Source organism: Galeopterus variegatus, unplaced genomic scaffold, assembly GCF_000696425.1.
Source record: "Galeopterus variegatus unplaced genomic scaffold, G_variegatus-3.0.2 Scaffold2514, whole genome shotgun sequence".
In the NCBI taxonomy this organism is placed as follows: domain Eukaryota; kingdom Metazoa; phylum Chordata; class Mammalia; order Dermoptera; family Cynocephalidae; genus Galeopterus; species Galeopterus variegatus.
The window spans coordinates 192943-220561 of record NW_007728625.1 but is presented as its reverse complement, the minus strand read 5'-3'; the positions used below and the strand labels follow the sequence as shown (position 1 = coordinate 220561).

Sequence of the window (27619 nt, the reverse complement as noted above, 5' to 3'; positions counted from 1 at the left end):
CCCCATGGCCATGTGAGACCCATGTCTGACCTACAGAACTGTATGATAATAAGTTGTGTTGTTTGAAGCTGCTAAATTTGTAGTGACTTGTTACGGCAGCAATAGAAAGCTAATACCCTGCCCAGAATGACTCCCCCCTTTTTGTCAGAGGAAGGCTTTGTGCCTTCTGCTGAAAACTGGCTTCCCTAGGTTGTCACACCCTAATGCTGAACACTCCCCAGAAGCAGCTGCTATTTTCTGAGAACAATGAGTTGCTTGTACTGAGAACAGGATGAAAAATCTACTTTGCAGACAGCCCTGAGTCTGATTGGTCTGCCCTCGGACAGCAAGTTGGTCTTTGACTACCTGTTTTCTGTCTTGTCTTTTTTTCCCCATGACTCCCTGTCTGGCTCATTTGACTTTCTAACTTCATCCAGAAAGCTACCTTGACTCTTCTTGTAAGAGAAAAGCTGTACAGACATAGCATGTGGAATTATCACATGCCTGCCTCAGTGGTTTCAGAGAGACCCCTGCCCAAATGTCTCTGTGGCTACGTGCATCAGGCCCATGGAGCAGTTAGAGTGGGAAGGGATCTCATTTAACATGGAAAGAGGATGTATTAGTCAGTCTTCTATCACTTATAACAGAACATCTGAAACTGAGTACTTTAAAAAGAAACAAAATTTATTCCTACAGTTTTGGAGGCTGGGAAGTCCAAAGTCCAGGAGGCCCATCTGGTGAGGGCCTTCTTATTGGCAGGCACTCTCTGAAGAGCCCCAGCATGGCACAGAGTATCACATGGCAAGAGGGCTGACCTCATATTAACTTGCACTCTTTATAAAGCCAGCAGTGTCCCTCCTGTGATAACCCACTCATCCATTAAACCACCAATTCATTAACCTATGAATTAATCTATTCATGAGGTCACAGCCCTCATGATCCAATCACCTCCCAAAAGCTCCACCACTCAACACTGTCACATTGGGAATCAAGCTTCCACATGAGCTTTGGAGGGGACAAACATTCAGACCAGAGCAGAGAAAGGAAGGAAACAGGGAAGAAAAGGGAGCTTAGGTCAACTCTCTTCCACAGGATCCTATGGTATAGCATGACACTGAGACTAAGAAAGCAAGAAAAGTTGGGAGCTAAAGGAAACTGTGGCCAGTGAGCCGAGAGGACATCCCTGAGGGCTAGCAAAGAGCCCAAGTACCCACCAGAGGTCAGAGAGTTGGACAGCTTTGGTCTGCTTCTATGCACTTACCCAGAAAGGACTGGGAGGGACCCTGGGACCAGGTCACCAAGGTCACACACCAGATAAACAGAGTTGCCTGGACTTCAAACTGAACATGTCATTGTGACAAAACAGTCATCAGCTCCCATGAGTCGTAAACATTTGTGTAAAGTTACTAAATATACACAGTCTTTCTACATATGCATATGTTTACTAAAGGTTAATGTCTAAACAAATCAATTAAGGTTCAACCTGTTTGTTTTCTGAGTAATTGAGCAAGTAATTTTACTTTCTTCCTTTCTCTCTCCTCTCTCTCTTCATTTAAAATATGTTCTTCTCTAGACTGTGAATTAAAAATTAGACAAATGCCTACTTCTCCCTTTTTGGCAGACAATTGAAGGCTCGCTAAGGTATCTGCATCCTTAGGTACTTAGGGGATTTAGGTACTTCGTGGGGGCCTGATTCTTCCTAATTTCAGAGCGAAAAACAGTGGCAGCCGCTTGGGCTTGGAGGCAGAGAAGCCTGGACAATGGAGTTTGAGGGGTCCCAGATGGGCTCGGCCTCATAGACCTTCCTGCCCCATCCTGCCTATGGCAGTTCCTTTTAGGAGCCACCCCTATCCTCAAAAGACTGTCCTTGGCTGCTGAACTATTAAAGCAACTACTTCAACAAAGAGTCATTGATTCCCTACCCTCTGCTAGGCACAGGAGTCCTATGGGACGGGCTCTTCCTCTTAGTCCTTATCCCTACTGGCTACTGACACTGTCCCCTGCCCCCCAATTCTACTACAGCCTTCCGGTCTGATACAAGAGCCTGACTCTCATAACCTCTGACCTCTTCTTTCTTCCAGGGTCTATTTTGGCTCTTCCTCCTTGGCTCAGTAAATACATAGACAATCCCAGACCAGTCTTACATGTAGCCACCTGCTTCTCCCCCGACTTTGCCCTTGGCCTCAGGTCCAGGGCAGGATCCTGGCCTGCTAATAATGCATTCTGAGCTTCAGTCTAGTCTCTGCAGGGGTCAACAGCAGACGGTGCTCACCCTGGGTGACCGGGTCCTAACACCTGTTCTCTGACACAGCAGAAGCCCTCCACCCAGGCCCTGGAATGGCAGCCCTGATTTTCCATCACTAGGGGTCTCCTGAAAGTACGCTTGGGCTGCCCATCTTCCCTGAAGTCCAATTCATCTCCTGCAAAGCCAGTTTCCGCTGTTCATGATGATTAATTCTGAAGCTCTCTTTCTACTCTGTGAAATGCCTTTTCATGCCGTGCATTCAGAGAAAGGGCTCTGCCATCTGCAGTGACCTGTGCGGAAATGTGGGGAAATGACCGTGTGTTTATTTATGTCATCCATTGTTAGCTGAGAATATGCAGGTGTTCTAATAATGGAGGTACCAAGAAAGGAAAGAGTGTCCGATGGTGGGAAGGATGCTAGGCTCAGGGTCAGGAAAGCAAGCCCCACAGCCTGAGCTGAGTGACTTTCAGCAAGTTTCTTTTAGTTCTTTAGCCTCAGTTTCTTCCTATGGGGGAAAAAATGAGCCTATTTGTACTTGTTCTGCTGACCTCAAAGTGGTATAAGGAGGGGCCGGCCCGGTGGCGCACTCGGTAGAGTGCGGAGCTTGGGAGCGTGGCGGCACTCCCGCCGAGGGTTTGGATCCCATATAGAGACCGGTCTCCGCTCACTGGTTGAGCGCGGTGCGGGCGCGACACTGAGGGTTGCGATCCCGTTACCGGTCACAAAAAAAGACAAAAAGAAAAAAAAAAAAGGTGGTATAAGGAGAATCCAATGAGAGGGTGTATGTGCATCCCAAATTTGCTCAGGCCCAGCAGCCAGAGGGACAAATGAATCCACATTAACAGATGTCACCTGCCTGTGTCTCCTGCCTGCTGACACAGGGCCTCCAACACTCCTCCATATAAGTTTCACCAGAGATATTTTTCAGAGTCCTAGGGGTGTCTCAGGAAACCCACACACAATCTTCTCTCTCAGCTCACTGTCTGAGAAGGCCCTCCTACAGCTACCCATATCCCCCCAGAGAGGCTGAATTTCAGGGCTCTCAAAGCTGCAGAAACCAAGGCATCAAAATGATTTGTCCCTTCTTAGATCCTCCCTGCCCCCCACCCTATGCAGATAGACACATGGAGGCTGGGACATGCTCAGCAATCCAAGAATGTCCAAGCTTCAGGTTAGGCTCAGGAGAACATTCCTGCACAGAGGGCAGGAGCCTGGGCTGAGGGTTTTATGCATGTTTCCTCTGAATCCACACAACTACCTCAAGAGATGGGGATTGTCCTCTTCCTCATTTGACCAAGGTCACACAGCTAGTAGTAGTAGGTGATGGAGCCATGTGGTGGGCATTTGTCATTTTGGCCACTTAGCATCTGAATATACTTATTCTATGTTTTCTTTTAGAAATAGTGTAGTTTTCAATTTACATTTAGGTCCATGGTCCAACTTGAGTTAATTTTTGTATATGATGCAAGATAAGAATCAAGGGTCTTTTTCTCTGCATATGGTTGCCCAATTGTGGATATACTTCTTATTTCGGAGGAACATCAAGATAAGTGGGGAAAAAGTTCCCCACTCACTATGGAAACCAAACCGAAGGGGAAGATAGTCCCTCTTCCCACTCTCTGATTGCTTAAAACTTTAATTCTTTAGGGAGACAAATCAAGGCAGAAGGTCAGTTAGGAATTATATGAGGTGGCCATGAAGTGCAGAGATGAGTGCCCTCCGAGGTTGGCAGCTCCCACAGCAGCCTCTTGACTGTGCCTTGCCTCCTTTGCGAGCTGCCCCAGCCAGGGCCTCCCATCTGCCCCATAATTCTATGAGTTACCCACTGATCCTCACATAAATTCCTTCTTTGCTTAACTTAACCAGAAACAGTTTCTATTTGCAACCAAATCCCCAGCTAATACTAAGCAGAATTCAAACCCACGTACTGCTTCCTGAAAGACCCTTGTGTTTTCTAAAATACCACTCTTGGTGCACTGTTAAAGCTTATACACATGTAAAACGTGATTATTACAATGCATCAAACTGGACAATATCCTAGTGAGATAAGTGACAGGGTGGTAGCAATTGTGGAAGAAAGCAAGCGTAAACCATCAAGGTCAGATGCTCTAAATCTACACACTCTCAGAAAGGTTTGAAAGGAAAAGAGCTATGCAAGGCAGGAAAACAACAGCTTAAATAGGAAGCAGCCAGCTGGGTAATGGGATTTCACTACCTGTTTTCCAAAGAACTAATTTCAGTTGTGATTTAAAAAAAAAAAAAAAAAAATCCTGTGTGGTTTGTGGATGGTCATAGTCATGGGACCTAGAATTTTAAAGCCAGGAAGGCCTTAAAAATTATCTAACTTACTCACCTCATTTCATAGATGAAAAGACTATGCAGTGACAGAGCCAGGACTAGAGGGATGCTCTCTCTCCCCTTGCCACATGAGAAAAGGGTATAAAAATAATCCAAAAAGTCAGAGAGGAACCGCTCTTACACAAGTGAGAAACTAGATATTAGTTTAAGAAATCAAAGTGCATACTTACTCCAGTCTTGTCTTTGTGAAGTCACAGATTCATTCTCAAAACTATCCCTCTGAGATGTGCCCACTCTTTCCTATGTTTCTACTGAGGAACCATCCAGGTAAACATGACCTCCCAATGAATGTTCCTGAGCCCCATAGTCAAATGAATAAAGCATTTCAGAGCTAGGGTGTACCTGAAGTTCTCTAAAGTGTATGTCTGCCTTTTACATGGGCTTTCTTAAATGTATTACCTAAGAGGATTGATACGTGATGGTTTTATCTTAATGTTATGGTGCTATGGTGCTATCTTATAGACAGTCATTCTGATTAAGGAGAAGGAATGCTGAAGAAATTAAACAGAAGACCTAAGGCCTCTACTGAGGGATTTTCACACAAGCAGGCAATCACTCTGAGTACATTCTAGGGAAAAGCTTCCCTTCCCCAAAATGCATTTTCTTAAGAGGCTGTGGAAGTTTGAGTTAATGCTAAAGAGCACTGACCAGCTTTCCTCCCATGGAGGAGGCACCTCAACAGAAGGACCTCCCCAGTGGCCTGAGCTTTGTAGTCAATCAGAGAGTCAAGGCCCATTCACAGTGCAAAGCAATGCAAATCTTAGGAGAATGAGATCACTCATTTTGTAATAATGTGGAAAGTTCTCCAAGGTTTGTTGGGAATGCAAAAAGTAAGTTTGATAATTTGATCATGTGTATGTAAAAAATAAACATAATTTAGCAAAATACACATACAACATCTGAAAAGAGACACAAGAAACTGTTAACAGTGTTTGCTCCTGAGAGGTGGGTTTGGGACATGGAGGAGGGAAGAGATGGAGATTTTTTGCTTTTCAGTTAAAACATCTCTGTAAGTTTATATTAGCAACAATAATGAAAACTATGAGCACGAGTTACCTTATCATTAAAAAAAGAAACTAATTTTTTTTTTTTTTTTTTGTCCTTTTTGAGACCGGCCGCGCCACGCTCAGCCAGTGAGCGCTGTGAGCGAACCAGTCATCCCTATATAGGATCCGAACCCGCGACAGGAGCGCTGCTGCACTCCCAGCGCCGTACTCTCCCGAGTGCGCCACAGGCTTGGCCCAAAAGAAACTAGTTTTTTTAAAAAATCCAGTTTACAGAGCATTAGCCCCCAGATCTGGGGTTGGTGGGGCTTGGAAATCTATATCTTAATGTGTTCTTCGGGTGATTCTAATGTGCGCCAGAATTGAGAACCACTGAGTTGAGGCACTGAGGGTCTCTGATAACGTATTAACTAGGAGGGGAGGTATGTCGTGGTGTTATCTTAACATGAATCACTCTAATGGATTAGCTCCTGGGTGAAAAGGATGCTGACAATATTCAGCAGAAGAATTAAACAGGGTGTTTTATGGGACGGAAGTAGGTTACTCAAGTAGGCAGCCCAGGGGGCCCTGGGGCTGATGCCCAAGAAGTGAAGAAAAGAGAGAGAAGGGAAGGTGGGGCAGGCCCACATTGCAAGCCTCTGAGACCTCACTTGTCCCCAGAGCCAGCCCTGTTGGCTCCATGATCTCTGTTCTCTCCACCACCAAGAACAGACTTGTACCCACAAGCAATTAGGATATTTGTTTTGTTTGGAAGCCTTTAAATTATGTTTAAAAATAATTCTGGGTTTCTTTCAAAAGGCAAGTTGGGGAGAAACATCTGGAATGAAATAAACCCATAAACCACTTACACAGACCAAAAGAGAAAGGAAAAAAGTCCCACTCCAAATTATGCTATTTTCAACAGTGCCAGGAAAGACATGAATGAGGGAAGGGAGGAAAAAACCACAAACTTCTAAATGATTTTAAGAGAGGGTAGAGAAAACCGGGAGTGTGGGTGGGTCTGGGAGCACTTTGCTCTCGTATTTTGGAAAGAAAGAAGTTTCATTTCAGTAATTTTGAGTCTTTCTCAAAAAAGTAATTTGCGTGTATGGTTCTAAATTATACACTTGACTCAGCTCTGAGGAACATCATACAAAACTAGTATCCAAATTCCCGTCCTCCCCATAGACCCAGCTAAACAGTCTGTGTCCTGACCCCAGTAATAATGGGTGTGCTCTCAGAGTAAGTGTGTTTCTTACAGACATAGTTCTCAACAGCAGTGCTGGTGTCTCTACCTGATGTACTGGGTTGAAAAGGGACTGACATCTGTAAGAAGTCTCTCACAAGGGCTGATGGACTCCCCCAAAAATCAACTGCAATTCCCATTGCAAATCAGTTCTTTCTTGGAGACAAATCCTTACTGAAAGCCACTGTCCTAATGATGTGTGTTGATTTCTTTAGAAGACAGCAGGAGGGAACTAAAATTGCTGATCACCTAGTAGGGGCCTTATAGAAGTTATGTTTCTTATTCCTGATCAGTTCTGTGAAGTCGTTTTTATTGTCCATCTTTCACAGATAAGGAAGTTGAGTCACAGGGAGTCTGGGCTCCCGAGTCAAGCAACTCTAGTTCCTCTACCTGCTAGTTGTGACTTTGGGCAAGTTACCTAACTCTCTGTGTCTCGAGCTCCTCCTCCTTAAAATAGAGAGAACAATGAAACCTCTCTCATAGGGTAATAGAGAGGATTGAGATAAAACATTGTAAAGTGCTTAGCAGAGGAATTATCAATCCCCTGCTAATACAGATATTAGGAACCATTATTATCATTTTATTATGATTTAAAAGGTTAAATAGCTTGCTCAAATTAAGTAATTCAACACCGAAATAAAGTGCTGAAGCTGGGATTCGCATCGCTATATTTCCAGTACACATTCTCATTACTCAGCACTGTCCTTCTAAGCTGAGAATGAAAGACAGAGAGACAGACATACAGACAGAGACACCATCCAGAGACATACATATAGACAGAGACACCGTCCTGATTCCCCCAAGAGGCAGCAAAGTAACTAAGGGTATGGATTAGGTTGATGTTACCTTCAGGCCACACAATTTATTTTGTGGCTTATTAGTCAGAGAGTAAGACTGGCTTCCTGTCACCTGCTGTAACACAGGCCCAGGGTGAGGCCCAGGACAATTCTCCTGGGCAGTGGGCAGGGCCAGCAGCTGGGAACAGGCTGGCAAGAGCTGGAGAAACTGGGCTGCCCCAGGCCCAAGTGCAGAGAGGGGGCACAAGGCCTGGACACTGTGTCTGTGGGCTCAATAGGCTAACAGTTCGGAAGCGTCTTGGGAATGTGGTCAGCCAGGCAGGCCACAGGGGAAGTGCCCAAGTCACCAGACTGTAGCTGAACCAGAAGGAAACTACCATGGATCTTGCAGCCAATGGATGGCCTGGAGCTCTGGAGGGTGGCATCCAGGTCTCATAGGGTCCCCTGGAAAGTGGACTGGCTATATCAGTAATTTACCCATGACTCTGCCCATTTCCTAGTCTCTCCTAGTAAAGATGTAAGGTGGGGGGTGAGTGTGTGCAAAAACCAACATGCAGACAGGGGCCAGGCACTGTCACTTACATGCTAGGTACTTTGCACATGCTGTCTCAGTTCTCACAACAGGCCCATCTAGTAGCTATTCTCGCCCCTCCAGTTATCAATGAGGAAACTGAGGTGCACGCAAGTTAACTAATTTGTTCAAGGTCAGTTTTAGATTGTCTAATAACCTACATAACAGTCTTCTTAGGATACCTGCAAAGCAAGAGCACATAAAAACTTGTTTTGAAATACAGTCATGAGTCACTAACAATGGGGATACGTTCTGAGAAATGCATCATGGGGCGATTTTGTTGTTGTGTGAACATCACAACATATCTTGATCTTAGACCAAGTGTACTTACACAAACCTAGATGGTCTAGCCTACTGCACACCTAGGCTATGGAGTACAGCCATTATAATCTCATGGGACCACCATCATATAGGTGATCCATCATTGACTGAAATTTGAAATTTGATTTTTCTAAGAATGCATCAAAGGAATCATTGTTGGTTAAGTTAGAACTTTGTTGGACTTCTCTACAATTATTTTTATGTCCTCAACAGAATGGAAAGGAAAGGGTGAAAAGGGGCTTTCTCTCCACCTTCCTGTAAGGAAGAGGGAGGAATCTTTTCTAGAAGCCTTCAGCAAACTTCCTCCAACATCCCATTAGCTAGGACTGGTTCACATGCACACCCCTAGACCAGTTGCTGGCAAAGAGTAACAGCATTGTTTTGATTGTCTTAGAACAATCACATCTTATACTGTGGTGCTGGGCAGATTGCCACACCAGCAAAACTGGACTCTGTTAGCAAGGAGGGGACAATGGCTGTTCAATAGGCCACTGACAGAGCTACCACAACCTTTCCAGATGCTCTAAAATCCTGGGGGAACTAGTGAAGCATAGACTTCTCATTTACCAAATGGTTGCATTGCGTTTAGGGTTTATTAACTATGATTTTTTTAAAAAGAGAATATTAATTGACCTTTATGGAGACTTGAATCCCATGACATAGTATTATTAGGGACTATGTTCTAACCAAAGCTCCCTGTCAATCCTGTTCTTCCCTCTCTATTTCTCTCTTTCCTTACTTGGCTGAGCTCCTTCTGCCCTGACTTCATTCACAGTCTCTACTTCCCACTCCTTCAGCTCCCCAACATCTGGCTGCCACCCCCACTTCTTCCTTGAAACTCTCTGGCAAAGGTCATGAATGAATATTAAGTTCCCAAATCCTTTACACACTTTTCCACCCACATATGTGTTTAATTGACTTTTAGATTGTTCTCTGTAGAATCTCACAGGCACCTCAAGTTCAATTTCTTCTAAAATGGGCTCATCATCTTCTCTTTCAACCCTACTCCCTTTTATCTTGTGCCTCCTGAACTTGGTGACTGGCACCACCACCCATCCACCCATCTGGCCAAGCCAGAAACATGATGTAAAAAATGGATTGAGTCATATTGTTTCTACTTAGTATCTCAAGTATTTCTGTTCTCTTTTACATCCACAATTTCTACCTGGGCTCAAATACTTACAACTGTCTGGGTTATACAAGGGTCTGAAACTGGCCTCCCCACCTTTCCACTTACTCTACCCCCAGCCTATGCTCCGCCATCATCACAGTGGTCTGTATAAAATATGCAGATGATCACTTCTTCCCTCCTTATAAGTCTCTTATGGCTCTTCTCTGCTGCCAACATAAAGGTCATGGATTCAAACATAAAGGCAGCCCATCTCCCAGCCTTACTCCCATCCTTTCCCTTCTTGGCTTATGCTCTCTCCATGCTGTCTGGACAGAGCATGACATGACATCACATTGTTTGACCTTCAACAACCTGAGTTGCTTGCATTTGTATAGCACTCTGATTTCTACACCTCGAATCTGGGAGGTCAATATGTAATGATGTGGAACGGCAGGCTAAGCTTCAGTCTCCAACACTGTGTGTCTGAGTTGAATTGCTGAAACCTCTAAATTCAAGTTTCCTTACATGCAAAATGGGAAGGCTAATACTTGCTCAGAGGATTGTTGGGAGGTGTACATTCAGTGCTATGCAAGTATATAACAGGCACAGCACATAGTAAGGGTCCAATCAATGATAACAGCTACTACTTATAGAGCACATCTTCCTCAGTGCCAGGATGGTTCTAGGCGCTTTATGTTTGTTAGTTCGTTTGATCTTCATAACAATTCTATGAGGTAGGTATTATTATTGCCATTTAATGGACGAAGAAACAAGCATGGAGGGCTTGAATAGCTTGTCAAAGATCACATAGATAGTGAATGGCAGAAGGGAATTTGAATCCTGGCAGGGTAATGCCAGAAACTGTGCTTTTAACCACTATGGGTCACTGCCTCTTCCTGACTGGTGATCATTTAAATTAACCTTATTTTGGCTATGTGAACCAGAAAATACATTTGGAGTTCCTAATAAAATTGTTACAAATTATATGGGAGGGGACTAATTTCTAGAATGTTAGTATAAAGCCAATAGGATGTCTTCCACCACAAAAAACAACCTCTTGATACTTTGAAGGTGCATTTTCTCCACTGATCCAGGAACAAATTGCTTTGATGTCATTATACCAATGTAATTCAAGCCAAAATTAAATCTATTGTTCTGTAAATTAAAGAGTTTGAAAATTGCTTCAAAGACACTGACATTTTTGCTCTTTTCAAAATGGCAATGTGCCATTTCACATTGCCCTCATTTTGTAGGAATTTCCAGACAAGGGCACTTGTAGCTACCCATTTAGGTAAACTTGACTTTTATCTACAGCAAAGTGCTCCACACTCATAGTATTTACCTAGTTCTTCTTGGCTTGGATTTTAGCCTATCTGTCAACAATCAAAGGTGCTCAAGGACAACTTTAAAGGTGTATTGCAGGAACTGTAGTGGGTGCTTTATGTCAGTACAAACAGGTCTCACTACTTGGTCTCCCCTCCATGAACACCCGGAAAGTTTACCCCTTGTAAAGAGAGGGAGAATAAGTATACAAGCCTTTAGATCACTCCTTCTCTCATCCACAAACTCCTTTAGAGCAGGGACCATGTTATACTCATCTCTGCAAACCCAGATCCTGGCATGGTGCCTGGCACAGAGAAAACACTCAATTAAGCCAAATGCTGGTGGGGTTAGAGGTCCTAGTTTACCTCCTGCTTCAACCAGAATTGGTTTAGAATGGAGGTTGGGGTGGAGAGCACCTACAAATGACAGATATCAGCATGGTCCCATACAGAAACCTGAATGGTAGAGATGAAATAGGCTCGGGGTTGAAAGTATTTAAGAAATAGTCAAGTTGTGCCAGCCCGGTGGTGCACTGGAGAGTGCGCTGCTTGGGAGCGCAGCAGTGCTCCCGCCGAGGGTTCGGATCCCATGTGGAGACCGGTTCCTGCTCACTGGCTGAGCGCGGTGCAGGCGCAACACCGAGGGTTGCGATCCCGTTACCGGTCAGTAATGAAGACAAAAAGGAAAAAAAAAAAAAAGAATTTCTTTAAAAAAAAAAAAAAAAAAAAAAAATTCTGCCTATCCTAATTCCAAGGGGAGGTGTGAAATTGGAAGTTGGATGAGTACTGCATGGAAGAGAAAGCTTTCTTCTGTATGGAGTTGTTGAATGGGCAGAAGACAGTGATAAACGAGGGGTTTGCATATAAGGTCATACACTGCTTAGTGATGGACATGTTCTGAGACATGTGTCATTAGACAATTCTGTCCTGCAAACGTTTTAGAAATACATATAGCTTCCCAATATGACTAAGTTGGAGGACTGTACTAATTAGAATGTGTGCATTCTGGTATACTTATAACAACCACACACACACACACATGCACAAGACATGCCTTATAGTTATCATACTTTATGGTGATACATGCTACCTCTTCCCTATAAACCAAATAAACATATAGTTCCAATTCTCTCCTCTTTTGGTTGATGCTTCTCCTGCTCTTTTCCCACTAAGACTACATCTGTGATTCTGTAAAATCTTTCCTCTCCCTCTTTTTTACCTAAGCATACAAAACATTCATATATAGAAAGATTCTGATATGTAGGATAGTTCCAAATGTTGCAAGTCCAAAACAGACTTGGAAAAATTCTCAATTTACTACCACAACATACTTAAATCAGTAATATCTTAAAGCACCAAAAGAAAAAGAAAATTAAAAGCTAAGGGCATCTTATTTGGGGAAAAGGAAAAAAGAAAAAGCTTAGGGCAAAGATCCAATTGTAGTAGCAAGTAAACTGCCAGATGAAGGGAGAGCACATGGAAGGGCATCTCCTCCCCACCCCAGGCACTTTGCAACTGGTTGGTCGTGCATCAGACAGAACCATCAGACACAGCTGAATTACATTTTATCTGCGTAAGGAAGTTAGACCATTAGTTGATAATATTATGTGCCAGGCACTAAGCTAGGTGCTTTCCACATGTTATCTCTTTTAATGTTCCCCACATTTTGCAGGTGTCAATAATCCATTTAGAGGTAGAGTAATTTGCCCAAGAACTAAAACAAATAAGTCTGCTGTACTCCAAAGCCCAACATCCTTCCAAAGAACCAGCATTTCCAAGACAGGACCAGAGCCTGGCATTGTTAGCAAAGCTGTCCTTATTATCTGTGCAGCTGACAGAAGCAAAGGAGTTAAGATTTTTAAAGTGCAGAGAGTAGTGCCCTGCACATAGCGAGCACTCAATTACTGTTGCTATTATGCAGACACTGACCATACTGAGGACAGCACAGTTTGTCCAGGTGGACAAGGAGGCTCAGAACACAGGTTAAGACAGGGTTGGCTCATGTGTTATCCTGACGGTCACCTGGTACAAGACCCAATCCAAGAGGAGAAATGAAACCAAGGTAAAAAACTGCTTCAACCAGAGCAACTGATCCAGAGCTCTGAGCTGGTGGTGGTGGTGGTGGGGTCACGTGAATATTTGATGGAGACCGGAAGGGTTGGGAGAAGGCAGCTGAGAGCAGGTGTGGGGGAATGTTGTCTGGCAGTTTATATAACTGTCTTTGAACACTAGGCAGAGGGTGTAGAGCCCCTTCTATGGAGATGGCAGACATCCTGATGCTAGCAGCAGCTCTTCAAGGCATTCCTGACAGAAAAAGAGTTGGCAGAACACACACCAAACTGACAGTAGTCAGGTCTTGCCAGAAAGGGAGGGCTCAAGCTTGGGAGTAGCCATCAATGGAGATATTTGCCTTATATGTGACATACTTTTAAACATATTAATAGAATCAAAATGCAATACACTAAAAATGGATCACCACTTGAACACTTTGTGTCACTTGTAACACTGAGTGGAAATACTACACTCGAGAGTGAGATGGAGATGTACTGGAAGGAGAGGGGCCTGAGGCCTGGATTACAGGCAATCTGTCATTCTCCACCATGGCAGATGCTGCTACATGTCTCCCAGTTCCCAGTCTCCCTTCTCTCTCCATAATAGAAGTAAAGAAGCCGCACATTTCAGCTGGGAGAATGGCAGCCCTGGAATAAAGACCACACTTCCCAGGCTCCCTTGCATCCAGTGTGGCCACATGACTAAGCCTCTGCCAGTGATGAAGTGATGTGTACCAGCTTCAGGAAGCCTCCTTCAAGCCGTGCGCACCTGCCTTCATGACCTTGTCTTTTCCACTTCCTCCAGTGGCTGCCTGGAATACAGATGTGCTAGAGCTCTGATCACCAGTTTACACCACGAAAACGAGAGCCACACCCTAGAACAACACAGCAGGTAGCTGGAAAGAGCCTGGGTCCCTGATCTCTTCAGAGAGCAGGGCCACCTTGCCAGCTCAGGACTGCCTGCTTCCCTCAATCACAGGAGAGGGAAACGAACCCCTCCTTGAATAAGCCACTGTATTTTAGCTTTTCTGCCAAGTGCTGAGGGGCCCATCTCAGAGTCTCTTGGATTCTTTTGTTCATTTTTTGCTTCCTCTCTGCCTATGCATTAGTTCTCTTATGAGACTCCTGCTGGGCTGAGAAGGGGGCTGAGGCTGACCTGTACATCTCAGCTGTTCCCTTTGTGAGCCCCTAAGTGTCTTACAGACTGTGTATTTATTAGTGGTATATTGCTAATGACTCTGATAAGCTATCCAAGCTGTTTTTATTTAACTTTGGGGGTTTATAGTTATAAGAAAAATGAAAACTCAGAATAAAATCTTAGGCTCTTTGGACTATGTTGGATTTTCAGGAAGTTAATTGGTCCCTCTTTAGCTGTTCTGGGTGCATTTTTCTGTGATTTCCTAGCTGTGACACTGAGCACCACACTCAGTCTCAGCTGCCTCTTAACTGGGACAGGAGGACTGATGCATAAGCATTGCAAGGAATCTACAGCTAGCCTAGGCTTTCCCAGTACTCCAAGGGCAAGCACAGATGGGGGTAGGATTTTGCCATGGGGAGGAGGGTTTGATAGGGACCAGAGCTGGGGGTGGGGGGAAATGGAGAAGCATCTGAGAATAGGCAGACCTAGAGATGAAAGCTTTAGACACCCTTGTGAAGGCTGAGCTGGCCAGGTGCACAGAGTCTGGCATTGGGGACCATAAAGAGAGCAAGGAGTAGGAAAGCACGAAGATTCAGAGGTGTGGGCAGAGGTGGTTCACAGCCACTTAACAGGTACACAATAAATATCTCTTAAAGAAAGGAAGGGAGGAGGGAAAGAAGGAAGGAAAGAAAGAAGGAAAGAAAGTTTGCTAAGATCAAGTGTTAGGCACCAAAAAGGAGTTGAGAGACAGGGGTTGCTTAAATAGAATAAACAAGACAAGAACGTGCATGCAGGTACACTAGGGTAATGCTTCAGCTGGGAAAGGAATACACACACAGACACATAAACATATATAGACATACTTATATTCATATATGTGGTAACCAGCCTGCAAGTTGGTCTCCAATCCTTGCCTTCTGGTATTTACACCCTTGTGTAGTTCCCTCCTACATTGAATGGGCTGACTCGTGTAATGAATGGCATATTGTAGAAATGAAGGGGAGTGATTTCTGAGGTTAGGCTGTAAGAAATCATAGAAGCTCCTGCCTTGCCGTCTGTAAGATCACTCCCTCTGGAGGAAGACAGCCCTTGTGTTGTGAGGACACTCAAGCAGCACTATGGAGAGTTCCACATGGTGAGGAACTGAGGCTATCACTATGTCAGAGGATAACACAGCTTGACATTTTGTTGTATTTCCCTCTGGTCTTTTTTCTATATGTATTTTTAGAATTAGTAGACTTTATTTTCTAAAGCGGTTTTAGGTTTACAGAAAATTTGAGTAGAAAGTACAAGGAGTTCCTGTATACCCTCTCTTCCTACCGCTCCCACCCCCAGTTTCCCCTATTATTAACCTCAAGCATTAGTGTGGTACATTTGTTACAATCGATGAGCTGATATGATACATTATTAAGTCCAAGCTTGCATTAGATTTCACTCTTTGTGCTGTACATTTTATGAGTTTTGACAAATGTATAATGTCATGTATTCACCATTACAGTATCATACTGTATAGCTTCTCTGCTCTACAAATCCCCTGTGCTCCACCTGTTTATCCCTCCCTATGCATGTCATTTTTAAGCAGATTTCATCCTACTATAATAACTTTGCATCTTGTTTTTTCAATTAATACTACATAATAAGCATTTTTCCATGTAAGTAAAACTTATTTATAAAGATAATTGTTAATGCTTGAATAATATTCTATGTGTGTATGGATGAACCATAACTAAATTAGCCTATTCCCTGTTTTGGGGCATTGAGATTGTTCTCCCAGGATCTTTTTTGAAGTCCTGGGGTTGAGGACTCAGCAACTCATCTCAGCATCCTTAATTTAAGTGTGCATTTGTCCAACGATGTGTGTCACCTTCAGCAAGTATGTATCACTGCAGTGACTCTCACATCCTTAACCTGGCTCTGTAAGAAAACTGGTAACTATTGATTCTGTAAGTTATTTCTAGCCCATGAGTATACTTGTTCTACCCCCACCCCCACTCCCAACCTGGCTTTTAGAATAAGTTTTCCTCAATCCCCAAGAAGTGAATCATTGTGAATAGACAACGGACTAAGAACTTTTCTTTGCGCCCTGCTTCCCACATCAGACACAGGCTGTCACCACTGATGCCTTTCCAAGATTAGCAAGAATCTAAAAACAAAGAAAATAGAAGTAGGAGCAATAAAGGAAAGTGACATTCTCTGAGACTGATTTATCAAATATTCTGCATTTCTTTTGCCCATTTCCAAATTCCCTCACTTAATTCTATATTTGATTTTAACAGCCTATAAATTCTTATTGGATTAAACTTTATGACTCATCTGAACTTTCAAGTTCCACTAATTAAAAATTTCCTTTATATGTGATTTCCTATTTATGATAGTATCTTTTTTGCACACCAGGGGACACCTGACTCTGTATTTCAAGAAGTTTGGACTGGTCCATTCATCAGACTGCCATTAATAAGAAAGGGTGATGCCCCCCAAAAAGTAAGCCTTGCCCTGCCCACCACCTCTCTCTCTCTCTCTCTCTCTCTTTTCCTGAAACCTAATGCACATATAGGAAGTAGAATGTTCTAAATCTTGTGACTTTGATCATCCTTAGAGCAAGTATTGGTATTAGGAGATTCTAAAGAAGTTAGGAACTAGAAATGGAAAACCTGAATTGGCAGTTACAAGACTTTGTAATTGACTAATTTTGGTTAAAGAAACATTTTGTCTCACCCGTGATGGGTAACTTTTTTGTTGTTGTTGTTGTTGTTGTTTTAATTCTGAGAAAGTTCAATCTAAAGAGAGCAAAGCACAACCTTAATTTTTGTTTTAATGTATTCCTGGATGTTCAGATTAAAGAAGAAAAAAATTGTACAATTTACTGAATTCCTACAAAATAATTTGAATAGTATAGTTTTTCCAGTGAAAAGTATTAGGCTATGGTAGAATACTGTGTTGATTTATCAAACATTCAGTGAAAGATCACTTTAATACAATAAACAGGAGGGCTAGCAGCCCTTACTAGAAATTAATGCAAACTTTAGTCAGATGACTGGTAATGAGCTTTTTTTTTTTTTTCCTTTTTGTCTTTTTTTGTGACCGGCAACGGATCGCAACCCTCAGTGCTGCGCCCGCACCCCGCTCAGCCAGTGAGCGGCCGGTCTGTATGTGGGATCCGAACCCTTGGCGGGAGTGCTGCCGCGCTCCTCCGGGCCGGCCCCTGGTAATGAGCTTTTAAGATAACCATTAGTTATAATCCATTAGTTTTGCTTCTGGGCCGGCCCCTGGTAATGAGCTTTTAAGATAACCATTAGTTATAATCCATTAGTTTTGCTTTACCTCCAGCAAGAGTTCATATATAAAACTGGGACCATTATTTAAACTGGTTAAATATGTAATGATAACACATCAGGTCTGTGGCACATCAAATCTAGATGATTGCAATGGACTTTTGAATTTCCTTACCCTGCACCTCAGGCACAGGACAGACTCCCCTCTGCACCAAGGTTCCCATGGCAGTGACTATTAACCAGGGATGGGACCTGGAAAGGGTGTGGGTGACACATCAGGGTTGGGCAGCGGAAGGCAGGGTAAGAGCCAGGGTTGATGTGGCATCTCAGGTGGTTCTTGTGCCCTTCATGAGTTACTCGCTGTTTTAACTGGTTCAACCTCTGCCCTAATCTAATCTCTCCTTCCTCAATCCCATGAAATTAATTTGTCTTAAAGCACTGACTTTATCATCATACTCCCCTTCTTACACACCTTCATCGCCTGCCAGTTAATGCTCATACTCCTCAGCTTGACTTTGAAGAAACACCACCACCACCACCAGGCTTCATCAGATTAGAAGTTAGCCCTCTTTCTTACCGCCCCTTGCCACAAGATCACACTTTGACAGTGGAACTAGAAAATCAGTTAATTTCACCAAACATTTGGGAGGGACTCTACTATGTATGGTTTTGGCGGACCCAAGAGTGTAAGATAGAAGCTGAACATAGCCCTATTCCCCCCCTTTTTGCACACCAGCATTCCCTACTTCCTCCTTGGGGGGTGGGGCTGTCCTTGATCAAGGCAATTACCCAAGGAAAGGCACGTCCCCTTTAGATAAATAGGATGCTAGAAGAAGCAGGACACTAAGTACATGTAAATGATTTATATTAGTTGGTTGAGTGCCTGCACATGAATGTGATTTAGATTCTTACTTTGATCTGTTGACTATAAAACTGCTGTATGTACCCATGGCAGCACGGACTTCTTACTGACCAGCCACCATCAGTGCCTCTCCTAAGTTTAATAAACCAGTGTCTCTACCTATTGGACCTCTGGGTGATTTCTGTGGAACAGGTAAACACTACACAAGTGCCCTCTTAGATCTGGGGCTCCTGTGATACAACTGGTGTAGTCAGCAGGCTGTTCTGGAGAGACCCACCATTGAAACAGCTGTGAGAGAGACAGAGGGGCCTCAGGTTAGTGACCAAGAAGGAAATTAAGTTGCAGAATGTGAGGAAAATGGTCAGGGCCCCTCAGATGTTCAGAATCTTGCCGAGCATTTGATGTAAATATGCACGTGCACCTAGGTGTTCCTTGGCTATTGATTAATGTAATTGCGTATGTGTGCCCAGGTGTCCTGGGTTATGGACTTAAGTATAAAGGACGAGTGGCTCTGATCCACAGGCCCCCCCTGACCCAGGGATACCCCCTGGAGGGCCACAGAGAGCCCGCTACTGCTGCTGGAGGCTGCTATGCTGCTGAGGACTGAGCTCGTGTCATCTGCCAATGGCCCTGGGACCTTTCCCCATTACCTAGTTTATGGACCTGTGTGTGAGGGGTCTGGTGACCCAGTCTGTACAGTGGGTTTGAAGGGTTTGAGCCCTAGCCCTGACAATACAAATGGAAAACTTAGTATAACTAAAATAATAAAACATTTTGGCTTTAGTTATGAAATGCCTAGCCATACAATTAGCGTGGCTATTGCCTAACCCTACACATAGCCAAGGACAAAGCGGAGGCTCAGGTAAGCAACTGAGAAAGAAACTGAGCCACAGAGCCAAAGACAAATGTCACAGGGGGAAATAACCTGGGTGGGCCACTGGTTCAATGTGGTCTGCTGTCACCAGCTTGGTAGATAGCCAAGGACCACCATGTGAGTATGAGGACACCCCCAAAATGCTGACAGGACTCCTACAGGTATCGAAAGCAGTCGAGTAAAGAGGAGGTATTCAGAAGAAAAAGGAATACAAGGCTGTAGCTGCCATGATGGCATGGCTGCTCCTCTGTGGACTCAGGTCAGTGACGAAGAAGGAAACTGAGTTGCAGAGCCAAGGACAAAGGTTGAAGGAAGAGTTAAGGCTAGAAAGAGAGGCTTGTTTAACACAAGTTGACAAAGGATACAACGGTGTGTCAGTTGGACTGAATTTTCTGAGTTAAAAATGCAAATAGAGAAAATGAGACTAGATTTTCAGCATGAAATAGAAAATTTGAAGAATACACAAGACTATGAATGGTCTGTTCATGCTAAAGAGATAAAAGCCCTAAGAGCTAAACTGACTAAAGACATTAAAGAAAAGGAAAGTCAGAAGGAGCCAGTAAAGGTTGCTCGAAAGCAGCTGTGGGTGGACCTAAGGCAGGGGTCAACCCACAAGGAATGGATAGGCAGCCAAACACGGCATTGCTTAGGTTGTCGCAACAGCTGCCCAAAGAAAAACGATTCCAGCCCCTGCTGGAAAAATGGCTAGAGGGTTGGTTGATAAGGGAATGGACCCTTTCATGGGCAGGGCAGGCAGAGCCGCAGCTGAAGGACCTCAAGAAGCTGCCTTTTATGGGAGGCCTCTTCAGTCCACCTCAGGGGGAATCAAGTGCTTATCCAGAGGGAGTTGAGACAGCTTTCATGTTCCCTTGGTCCCAAGCCTAGGAGCGGGCCAAGGAACGGAGGAAATGTGGGCTGTCTTGTTTACCGGAGGCCCTATGTTGAGCTCACTATATACTGGTCTCCATGGAACATACAAAGGGTGGTTGCCTTGGTAGATATAGGATCTGAATGTACATTGATATTACAAGAATCCATCAAAATTTGAGGGGCTGTTTACTGCTACAGATGGGTATGGTGGGTAATCCATTAAATTAAGAAAAGTGAAGTTAACTTTAAGGATGGATCAGCTCCCCCCAGGCAACACACTGTGCATATGTCCCCAATCCAGGAATATATACTTTGGATTGACATACTGTAAGGTTTGTGTTTGAATGCTAGTATGGGGGAGTTTTGCCTCTGAAGTAGGGTTGCGAAAGAGGTACAGAGAGGTAAAGCACAGCACTGCCCAGTGCAACTGCTGCCACCTCACCAAATAGTGGCAACTAAGCAATATCGGTCGCCAGGGAGTCACAAGAAATTGGGAATCTATAATGGAATTAGCCAAGATGAAAACAATATGCCCAGCCCATAGTCCATATAACTCCTGGGTGTGGCCCATCCAGAAACCAGATGGCACCTGGAGAATGATGACTGTAGGGAACTAAATAAGGTAATTCCTCCTTTATATGCAGTTGTACCTAATATTACTGATATGGATAAATTAGGGACTCAATTGGGGACATATGCTGTATTAGATTTGGCTAATGCTTTCTTTAGCATTGATATCCATCCAGATAGTTAAGACCAATTCACCTTCATGTGGGAAGGACGCCACTGGATAATTGTGGTTTTGCTGACGGGCTACCTGCAGAGTCCTACCATCTGTAATGGAATAGTCGCCAAAGATTTGGAAGAATGGACAGTGCCTCTATCAGTGAGACTATTCCATTATAGAGATGACATTATGTTAACCTCTGATTCTTTTACAGGCTTAGAAGAGGCCATGCTGTCTCTTATAACTCACCTACAAAAGGGGGGATGGGTTGTAAACCAAACCAAGGCCCAGGGACCTGAGTTATTTGTCAAATTCTTGGGTGATATCTGGTGGAGTAAAACAAAAGTAATGCCCTCTGCAATAATAGATAAGATTCAGGCATACCCTGGGCTGACTACTATTAAACAATTACAGGAATTTCTGGGATTGTTTAGGATACTAGAGGGTGTTCATTTCCCACTAAGCTCTAACAGTGAGGCCCTATACAAACTAGTAAAAAAGGGAGCACAATGGGATTGGACTTCTGAGTGCCAAGCCACGTTCAGTTCTGCAAAAGCAGTAGGTAGTGCAAGCACTGGGTGTTCTAAATCCAGTACTATCCTGTGAATTGGACGTAAATATTCCTCAGGAGGGCTATGCTTGGGGGTTACAGCAATGACAGGGGAAAGCTTGACTTCCCATGAGAGCAGTATGGATGGTGATAGCTAAAGAGAAAGGCCCGGTAACCATCCTTACGGACAGTTGGGCAGTTTTTAATAGTCTCAGATGGTGGCTGCCCCAGTGGAAAAAACAGGACTGGTTAATCATAAATAAGCCCCTGTGGGGTCAGGACGTGTGTCAAGATATATATACTACCAACCAACATAAATCAGTGACTGTGTACCATATATCCAGGTACAACCCATTGGGTAGACCAGGTCAATGCCCTGGCCCGTCTGAGATGGCTGGAGGAAGTCCCTGCCAAAAATGTGGCTGCATGGTTATAGAACAAAACGAAACATGCTGGACAAGAAGTACAAAAATGGGCCAATGCCCAAAACATCACTTGGAAGTCTCATCTTCCCTATAATCCAGCTGAGCAGGCCTTGTCAAAAGAGACAATGGAACGCTTAAGTAAGCCTTGAAGGTGGAACAGCACACCCTGCAGTGGTGGACAATGAGGTTAGCAGAAGCCCTGTGGACAGTGAATGGGAGGCCCAGATATGGACACCCTTCCCTGCTGGACAAATTGTTGCAGCCTTGGACAACAGCTATAAGACTGCAAATTAAGACTCTAGAGACTTTACTAAGACCTCAGTGGGGGAGTGAAAACAACTTGTTGCCAGTCCCTTAAGACATAGTACCTGGAGTGAGTACGCTCCGTTGGCCCTGGGAAATTCAAACTGAACCACGCTGTGCTCCCTGTTATCTCCCTGGGATAAAGGAATAGAAAGGGGGTTAGAGATCCTCCCCCAGTACTAGGACAATGGCCAAATACTGTGAGATGTCACAACCTTACAGACCAGATTATGCAGAAAGGGACTATTATTATTCCCCTATGCAGTTTTTGGCACCCCTCCCTCCCTCCACCCCCACCCCCATCACAGATAAGACACCCCTTGGGACTGATAGAACTTGGTATGCTAAGCCAGGGAAGCCTCCCATTAGTGCGTATAGTCTCAGGATAAAATTGTTGCTTGTGTGATATCTGTTAAACATCTTATCATCCCTATAATGACCTCAGGGAACACCTATCTTCAGTGGGTTGTGACCCTGGTCTGAATAAATAGACCACTCAGCCTGCTGGGTCTATTCGGAGTTCCTGCTACCTGCCATATAGGACCTGCCATGGAAAATGCAATCAGTAAATTAGACTGAATGGATGTGGCTGCGAGTGTACTATATTTGTGAATGCAGTGTGCGACTCGGTACTCCACCCTAGGGGACACATGGAAGACTAACATGACATGAAGATTGTGAGGGTGGAATAGTCACACTTAGGAGTGGGATGTAGGGTAGATGCTGGATATAGCCTATTCCCCTCTTCCCTCCTCCCTGAGGGGGGCAGGGCTGCCCCTGGCCAAGGTGTTTGCACAAGGAAAGGCACGTCCCCTTTAGATAAATAGGATGCTGGAAGAAGCAGGACACTAAGAATATGAAAATGATTTATATTAGTTGGTTGAGGGCCTGCACGTGAAAGTGATTTACATTCTTACTTGGATCTGTTGACTATAAAACTGCTGTATGTACTCCACGGCCACGAGGACTTCTTACTGACCAGCTGCCATTGGTGCCTCTTATAAGTTTAATAAACCAATGTCTACCTGCTGGACCTCTGGGTGATTTCTTCGGATAGGTAAACACTATGCGAGTGCTCTCTCAGATGTGGGGCTCCCATGTTACACAAGAGTAAACAAAAGCTAGGATCACTGTTCTAAGAAGCTTAGAAGTCAACTAAAGAGAAGAGAAGAAACTGGTATATTGCAGCATCCTGTGCTATGTGCTTTGTTAGAAAACAGAGAGTTGAGCCTTGGGTGATGGGAGGTAGGCTTCTGGGAGGAGCCAACATGAGAGTGGAAATTCAAAAGATGAGTAGGAGTTCGTCAAGGAAAGGGAAGGCAGGGCTTTACAGGCAGAAAGAAAAGACTGCATATAAAAAGGTGAGACATAGTGATCAGCTTATGATGGCTGAGTCATCTGTGGTCCAAATCATTGCTGGGAATAGTTGACAAATTTATTGATGATAAAATCCTGAGGATCACTCAAGTCCAATCAAGGTAATTTGGAATATACTCAGAAGTGATTTACAACCAGAAAAAGGAGTAACTGAAGCCAATACATTGAACCTGGCTGCTTGAGGTAGTGATGAACAGAAGGAAAACCCTAGAAGTATGACAGGCTGTCAAAGTCTGTTCACGCTTATTAAGATGTCCAAGGGAGAGATATACACATTGGGTGGGCATGAGTATTGTCTTCACTAGAGAAGGGCGCTCTATTGTGGGGCAGGCAAAGATGTGCATTCTGTTCCCTGAATATCCTTCTCGTGCCTGGGGACTTTCATACTGAAAAGAGGCTGTCGTTATAGCAAACATCAGTGTCTGGTCCCTGGAAAAGAGTATTTCCTTTAAAAGAGAGTGACCTTTGCTTTATAAATGATTTATTTTTAAAATTTTAGCATATAGACAGTACCAAGTGCCAGATCAATGTATGTTCTAACAAGATCAAAGTTTGGGCTCTGTAAAACCAAGGGCCAGGCCCCGGGCCCTGCTGGTCCCCTAGGGTTCTGCTGCCTGGGAGGCACTGTCTGAGGGTGTATTGCTAGAGCTATTGTCATAATCCTGCCAACGTAGCCAATTGTATTGCTACGGCTAGGGCCCACAGACCCTTCAAACCCATTGTACAGACTGGGTCACAGACCCCTCACATGCCAGGCTGGGTCACAGACCCCTCACATGTCTGGTTGGGTCACCAGACCCCTCACACATAGGTCCACAAGCTAGGTAATTGGGAAAGATCCCAGAGGCCATTGGCATATGACACGAGCTCAGTCCTCAGCAGCAGCAGCAGCCTCCAGCAGCAGTGGCAGTCACCTCCCAGGGGTCCCAGGGGCCTAGGCAGCAACAACTTGCAGAAACAGCCTCTAGCAGCAGTAGCAGTCTTCCCATGGCCCCCTGGGGGCATCCAGGGTACAGGAGAGCACTGTGAATCAGAGCCACTCATCCTTTATACTTAAGTCCATAACCCTGGACACCTGGATGCGAGTCAGACAACCCAGGAACACCTGGGTGCACATGCACAGTTATAATTTACATCAAATATATCAATCGGCAAGATTCTAAACATCGAAGAGAGCCCTGACCATTTTCCTATATCTTCCCTACAGAGGGGTCAGCGGGTCTCCTCTTTAAATGCTACAAGCACAACTGTATGTTCTGCTAATATTGTTACTTGTGTGTATTGCATCTTCTCTGTCTTCTCCTTGCACCCATCTCCATCTAGAATGTAACCCATAGCAACGTGATTCAAAGTGTCACACTGCAGTTTGTTACCAGCTCACAATGAGATAAACACAGAAATTGAAAGTAAGCAGTTAGAACCTGCTACAGAAATTTGACAAAGTAATTAATTTCTATCGAATAATAAAAAATTGGGGCTTGTATTTTATTGTGTCTTTGTCTTTTCACTTCATTTTATAGTAATTTATTTTTGTTTATACTGATTAATTTCTATCGAATAATAAAAAATTGGGGCAATTATTTTATTGTGTCTTTGTCTTTTCACTTCATTTTATAGTAATTTATTTTTGTTTATACTGAAAAAATTATTGGTTCATTATGGATTGGCTCACCCCAGATAGTTTGAAATGTACTGATCTAGAGGGCAGGATCCCTGTTTTATACTGATGCCATATGATGTTCAGTGTCCGTCCAAATGGAAAGTATAGCTCTCAATCTTGCTGCACAGTAGAATCACCTTGAGAGCTGGAAAAAAAAATCTATCTTTATCTGTATCTATAGAAAAAAATCTCAGCTCCATCCTAACCAATTAAAAGAATGGAGGTGGGATCAGGGTGGGGCAAGGGTTTCTGTGTTTATTTAAAACTTCCTCGGTGTTTCTAATGTGCAGCCAGGGATGGAAATACTTAATGTGGGTGGTATCCAATCAATGACCACAGATTGAATGAATGATTAAAACATGTCAGCCAGCCAACAGTAGGTGTTTATTACACACCTGATGCACACCTGACAATGCTGTACCAAGTGCTGAGTAACACGCTGCAAAGTCATGAACATTAATAAAGATTTTCCTATCTGATGATAAAATTCCTATGGACAAACCCAACATAAAAAGAGCATAGACCAAAAAACCTACACTATGCACCTACAAATAAAGTCACATTTATACACTATGCAGGGATGGAGTCCATCTTTCTCTCTCAAAGCAAACAGCATACCCGATAATATTTCACCTAAGAGATTCCTAAGGCTGGTGTCTCCCAGTTGGTCAAATAATCCACTAGATGTCACTCAAGATCCCTTAGGGTTCCCTCTCATGGGCTCTACCCAGCCTTCAATTCTACATTAGATCATTTTCCTCTCCAGACCTTGTCCCCACTGTCCACAACTCCAATGGAAGCCATGCAAAATGTAAGGCACAGAATGTGCTAATTATTTGATCTCCTACTGCTTTCCCTAGCTCCCTAGGCCCACCCCAATTATTCATTTATTTGAAGATAATAACTGAGGGCTGATTCTGTATCAAACATAGTTTAGGCTGTAATGAAATAATGGTGAGTGAAATATTATGGTTCTGTCCTCATGGAGTTTGCAGTTTAATCTATAAAAGCACTCCTCATTCTAATTTGTTTTGTTTACTTATTCTTCCTTCAGACTAGAAGCTCTCAGACTCTTTTGGCCACCACACCCAAAGTGAGAAAGAAAGACATTTTATATCACGACCTACATACACAAACATAATACCACAGTTAAAGTTTCACAGTACAATGCTTATTTTCATGTTATGCCATGTACTTTGATATTTTTTTGTCTGTTGTAGTTCATTTCTTTTTTTCAAAATGTTGGTCTTTTATGCACCAAATCGATTTCACAACACACTAAGTCACAATTCTAAGAATGAAAAATACTTGCCTTGAGGGCAAGGGCTATCTCTTACCTGTATTCCCAGTGCCTAGCAAATAGTAAGTGAGCAACACATGCTTTTTAAATGAATGAGAATGCTGAGGACTAATTTGCCTTAACGTTTAAATTAAGAAGACTTACTACAGATTAAGTAGTTTACAATATGCATAATCGGTGTCCTAAGAATATACTTATATATACACATTATATTCACATATATCTACAGGTAATTTTTTTCAGATAATATGTAGATCCTAGACTAAAAACACACTATATACACGGTTGATGTAATTTAATGGTCAGTCACAATTTGGGCTTACATATTTTAAGTTCATTTAATTAAAAACATGTTCATCTTGGGAAAAGAAGTCATGAGGAAGAATTAACTCTTTCAGATATTAAAACTTATTATACATTCTAATAGCTAAAAAAGCTTGGTGTTAGAGACTGTGATACACAGAATAACAGCCTCCAAAAATACCCTAATCCACAGAATCTGTGAATGTTACCTTGCACGGCAAAGGGATTTTGTAGATGGGACTATGTTAAAGATTTTGAGATAGGGATATTATCCTGTGTTACATGGGTGGATCCAATGCAATCACAAGGATTCTTGTAAAAGGGAGGCAAGAGGATCAGAGAAGGCAGAGAAGATGATGAAAGAGAAAGAGATTTGAAGAATACTATGCTGCTAGGTTTAAAGATGGAGGAAGGGTCCATGAGCCAAGGAATGCAGGTGACCTTTAGAAGCTGGAAAAGGCAAAGAAAGACTGTCTCCTAGAGCCTCTCCAAGGAGGACAGCCTGTTGATCCATTTTGGACTTCTGATGTCCAAAACTATAACACAATAAACCTGTGTTGTTTTAAGCCACTAAAGTTGTGGTAATTTTTTATAGCAGCAACAGGAAATTAATACAGAGATGGAACAGATAACTCAATGGAATAAAGTAAAAAATTCCCAAATTTAAAAAAAAAAAAAAAAAAACTTTGAGAAAGTAGTATTGGGACAACTGGATAGCCATAAAAAAATAAAGCTGGGTCTGTATCCCCTTACACCAGAATTCTTTCCAGATTATAGATTTTAGTATTTTTACAAAAAACAACTAAAAGTACTAACAAAAAATATGGATTTTTTTTTTGATTGAGGGAAAATACAAAACCCAGAAACAATAAGGAAGAGGTGGATAATAGTAGCTCTCACACATAGTAGGTGCAATTGGTAGTCAATTTGGCAACCTTATTCAAAACTAAACACACCCATACACATCAACACAG

At 43.3% G+C, this 27619-nt stretch overlaps 1 long non-coding RNA gene across 2 annotated transcripts in view; it reads right to left on the bottom strand.

The window, feature by feature from the left end:
* Positions 1 to 27619, bottom strand: part of LOC103598133 — a 60987-nt gene that overhangs the window by 27778 nt on the left and 5590 nt on the right. The gene's annotated exons all lie outside the window — the stretch shown is intronic.